The sequence below is a fragment of the Scylla paramamosain genome, chromosome 10, assembly GCF_035594125.1.
Source record: "Scylla paramamosain isolate STU-SP2022 chromosome 10, ASM3559412v1, whole genome shotgun sequence".
In the NCBI taxonomy this organism is placed as follows: domain Eukaryota; kingdom Metazoa; phylum Arthropoda; class Malacostraca; order Decapoda; family Portunidae; genus Scylla; species Scylla paramamosain.
Genome location: NC_087160.1, coordinates 4,730,001 through 4,735,000, shown reverse-complemented (window position 1 = coordinate 4,735,000; position 5,000 = coordinate 4,730,001). Strand labels below are relative to the sequence as shown.

The 5,000-nt window shown below is 39.0% G+C and overlaps 1 protein-coding gene across 3 annotated transcripts in view; it reads right to left on the bottom strand.

The window, feature by feature from the left end:
* LOC135104133 (FMRFamide receptor-like) overlaps positions 1–5,000 on the bottom strand; it is a 159,283-nt gene that overhangs the window by 54,948 nt on the left and 99,335 nt on the right. The window lies entirely within an intron of this gene.

The following is a 5,000-nucleotide window of genomic DNA, read 5'->3' as shown; positions in this document are numbered from 1 at the left end:
GAAAGAGGGGAGGGACGAAGAGGGAAGAGAGGAAGAAAAAGAAAAAAATTAGATATAAGAAGAGGAGAAAATAAGGAGTTAGAGAGAGAGAGAGAGAGAGAGAGAGAGAGAGAGAGAGAGAGAGAGAGAGAGAGAGAGAGAGAGAGAGAGAGAGAGAGAGAGAGAGAGAGAGAGAGAGAGAGAGAGAGAGAGAGAGAGAGAGAGAGAGAGAGAGAGAGAGAGAGAGAGAGAGAGAGAGAGAGAGAGAGACAGAAGAGATGAAGGATAAGGAAAAAAAAGGATGGGAGAAGATGAAGAATAAAAGAGGCGATGGGAAGAAAGGAAGAGGAATAAGAGAGAAGAGGGAGAAGATGCGAAGGGGTAAGGAGAGAGGAAGAGGATAAAAAGAAGGCTAAGAAGAAGGAAGAGGAGAAAGGAAGAGAAATATGAAAGAAAGAAAGAAGAGGGGAGGGAAGAAGGTAACAGGGTGATAACTAATAGAGGAGGAGGAGGAGGAGGAGGAAAAGGAGGAGGAGGAGGAAGAAGAAGAAGGATAACAAGGGGAAGAGGGGAAGGAAGAGGGAAAGGGGGATAAAATTAACCCTTTCTTCTCTTGAGTCACGTGTCTTGCCGGGGGGGGTGGTGATGTGCAGGCGCCTTTTCTCTTCCCCTTTCTTACTTCTCATATTATTTTATTGCTCTTGTTGCTGTTTCCCTTCACGCCCTCGTACAAAAAGCCAAAATCCGCCATCTTGTTATCTTTCCCTTCAATTATATTTTCCTTCTTTATTCGTTTGTGTTTTTTTTATATTTTTCTTTCTTTTATTCTTTGTTTCTCCGATTTATTCTTTTTTTATTATTATTTTCCTATCCTATTGTTCTTCCTTTTTTTTCATCGTTCTTCTTTGTTGTCTTTCCTTGTTCTCTGTTTCTCTCTCTCTCTCTCTCTCTCTCTGTTCCTTTCTCGTTTTCCTTTCGTAAGTCTTCTATGCTATGTTATCTCCCTCCCACTCTCTCTCTCTCTCTCTCTCTCTCTCTCTCTCTCTCTCTCTCTCTCTCTCTCTCTCTCTCTCTCTCTCTCTCTCCTTTCATCGCTTCATTGTTACTCTGTTGCTTTTTCTTTATTTTATTGTTTTTTTATTTCCTTAAACCAAAAAAACTATCTTTCATCCGTTATTTATTCTTGTTCTTGGTTTCTCCCGTTCTACACAAGCTCTCTCTCTCTCTCTCTCTCTCTCTCTCTCTCTCTCTCTCTCTCTCTCTCTCTCTCTCTCTCTCTCTCTCTCTCCACTTTATCTTACTCCTTCCTAGTAACTCAATGTCTCCATCTATCTCTCCTCCAAACTCCCAGTCTTCCTCCAGCACCCCCCCCTCTCCTCTCTCTCTCTCTCTCTCTCTCTCTCTCTCTCTCTCTCTCTCTCTCTCTCTCTCTCTCTCTCTCTCTCTCTCTCTCAGAATGTCACTCCTGTTTACTGGTTAAAGATTATCCAGTAATTCAGTTTTCTACAGTGTTTCTCAGTCTTTTTCAGTCCCTTCACTCCGAGTCAATCCTCCTTCCTTCCTTCCTTCCTTCCTTCCTTCCTTCCTTTCTTTCTTCTCTCCTTTCCTCTTTTAGTCTGTTTATTTTGTTATTAATTTCTAGTATACTTAGCTTGTTATTTTATGTTTTTTTTTCTTTTATGTACATTTTCTGTTAACTGTTGATATTTTTATATTTATAATTTAATTCTTTTTTTTTTCCTTTTGTATAGTTTTTCTTTTTTTCTTATTATTTTCTTCTCTTTTTTTATACTTACGGATTCTTCTTTTCAGTTGTTCTATCCTTCTCCTATTCCTTTCGTTACTTCTCATTCCTTCAACTCTCACATTTTCTTCTCTTCCATTTACTTTATTCAATTTACCCATTCTTTAATTATCATTCAGCTCATTTCATCTTCTTTTCTATCCTCGTGGACTCTTATTTTTCACTAATCCTGTCCTTCTCATATTTCTTTCATTACTCCTCATTCCACCCACACTCGATCATTCTCCTTTCCCTCTCGTCGTCTTATGCAGCTTCTTCCCTTCTCTTTTTTTAATATTTTATCACCTTTAAGTTCAGTTTATCAATTTTCACATACAAACTTTACCTGGACTAAATTTTCTGCATGTGTTTTATAATTCCTACACATTCTACTTTCCTATTCTTCCTTTATCGAGTCTATATATATTTTCTATCATCCTTCAGTTTGATGGGTTATTCTTCTTTGCACTTCCAGACTCTCCCTTCACTGGTCGTTTGGTATGTACTCGTATATTCAGTCACTCCTATAAACTCTCCTTCTCTTTCTGTTTTCTTTTTGTTTCTGTTTAGTTCAGTCTGTTTTCCTATCACCTTTCAGTTCTTTAATCCTCTTCTCTATATTTCCATTTCACAATATGTTTCTCCTACTACTATTTTTGCAGGTATTATTATTATTATTATTATTATTATTATTATTATTATTATTATTACTACTACAACTTTTACTCATTTTATTTTTTACTAACTTTATTGTGTATTTCTTTTATTGCTATTATTTACTGTGTTTTTATTTTTTCTTGCTATCATTATCTTTTCCTCTTTAGTTCCTCCTCTTCCACATTCTCCACCATTCCTCTCTCCTCCCATTCCTCTATTATTCTTCTCTCCTTGCTTATCCTCTTCTTCTATCTCTCTCTTCTCCTTCTAATTCTTCTTTTCCTCCTCCTTTTCTCATCTTTTTCATCTTTCTTCTCTCCTTCCTATTTCTCCACCATCTACCTTGTTTTCTCCTTCTCCTCCTCCTCCTCCTCCTCCTCCACCTATACCTTTGTTGAGTACCTCCACTCCTCCACCTCGCCTGTGCTCCATTTCAAAGTTCTCAGCCTGGCCATTTACAGGTAATGGTCTAATCTTTCACCTGTGATCTGGGGACAGAGTTACGCAACCTTTTGTAAAATTCTCCTGTATTTGTGTCCTTGAGTTTGTCCTGTGTTGCTAGTGCTAGTATTATTGTTATTATTATTATTACTGGTGCTGCTACTACTACTACTACTACTACTACTACTACTACTACTACTGCCTCGATGAAAATGGTGATACTAATGTACTGTCGAATAAAAAAAAAAAAACCAAAATGTCTTATTTTTTGTATTATTTTGATGTGGAGAGCTCAAATCTTGCGTACAATTACATATCATTATTATTATTGTTGTTGTTGTTGTTGTTGTTGTTGTTGTTGTTCTTGCTGTTGACATTATTATCGTTATTATGTTTTTTTTTTTTTCTTGCAGTGTACCATCATGTTTTCCAATGAGCGTGTCAGCCTTCGTGCAGATAAAGAGAATATTGGATTGGCTATAATGATGTTGGTGGATCTTCAAGCTTACGTCATATAATTGGATTCTCGAGGCGGTGCAATGACAATGGAGAGAGAGAGAGAGAGAGAGAGAGAGAGAGAGAGAGAGAGAGAGAGAGAGAGAGAGAGAGAGAGAGAGAGAGAGAGAGAGAGAGAGAGAGAGAGAGAGAGAGAGAGAGAGAGAGAGAGAGAGAGAGAGAGAGAGAGAGAGAGAGAGAGAGAAGGGGACAGAAACACAGACAGACAGACACACAGGCAGACCAAAAATACAAATAGACAGACAGGCAGACAGACAAAAAAAGATAGAGAGACAAGGACAGAGACAGACAGACAGACAGAGAGACAGACAGACAGACAGACAGACAGACAGACAGACAGACAGACAGACAGACAGACAGACAGACAGACAGATAGACAAAGACAAGACGACAAAATCACAGACAAAGACAAAACAGACAAAAAAGAATGCAGACAGGGAAAGGAATCAACACAAAGTAATAAAAAAAGAAGAAAAGAAGAAGAAGAAAAAAAATAGCAACATGATATACAAATGATGAAATACGAACAAACAAACAAACAAGAAAAAAAAAAAATAATAACAACAAATTGGGAAATCAAACAGAATAGAACTTGAAATAAAGACATATTTTCAACTTTTGACAGGATGATGATGCTAAAGAAGAGGAGGAGGAGGAGGAGGAGGAGGAGGAGGAGGAGGAGGAGGAGAGGAAGGGCCAAATAAGGAACGTGATTGTGCCATACACTTGAGAGGAAGAAAGTTTGAAAATTTGTGAGAAAAGTATGTAGTATTCTTTCTTGCCCTCCTCCCCCCCTCACACACACACACACACACACACACACACACACACACACACACACACACACACAGAGAGAGAGAGAGAGAGAGAGAGAGAGAGAGAGAGAGAGAGAGAGAGAGAGAGAGAGAGAGAGAGAGAGAGAGAGAGAGAGAGAGAGAGAGAGAGAGAGAGAGAGAGAGAGAGAGAGAGAGAGAGAGAGAGAGAGAGAGAGAGAGAGAGAGAGAGAGAGAGAGAGAGAGAGAGAGAGAGAGAGAGAGAGAGAGAGAGATTTGGCCAGTGTGAGTGGAATGATAATTAGCCTCCTGGGTGATAAAATTGCAATGAAAAAAAAGAAGAAAAAGAAAAAAAGAAAATTGTTTGGACGTAAAATTTATGGGGTGAGTAGGAATGGATGGGTAGTTAAGAGGAGGAAGAGGAGGAGAAAGAAGAAGAAGAAGAAGAAGAAGAAGAAGAAGAAGAAGAAGAAGAAGAAGAAGAAGAAGAAGAAGAAGAAGAAGAAGAAGAAGAAGGAGAAGAAGAAGAAGAATTGAGGAACAGTGTAAAATGAAGAAAGACATGATTAGTGGTTTGTTCCACTATCCTGGTGTTTAATGAAGAAGGAGGAGGAGGAGGAGGAGGAGGAGGAGGAGGAGGAGGAGGAGGAGGAGGAGGAGGAGGAGGAGGAGGAGGAGGAAGAGGAGGAGATTGCAAAGGACTACAAAGGAAAATCAAGCAGCAACAGACCTTTAGATCCTGGTAATGTTGTTTGGGGACTAATACTCGTACTAACTAGCTAGACGGTGAGGAGGCACGGCAGTAAAGTAGTAGTAGTAGTAGTAGTAGTAGTAGTAGTAGTAGTAGTAGT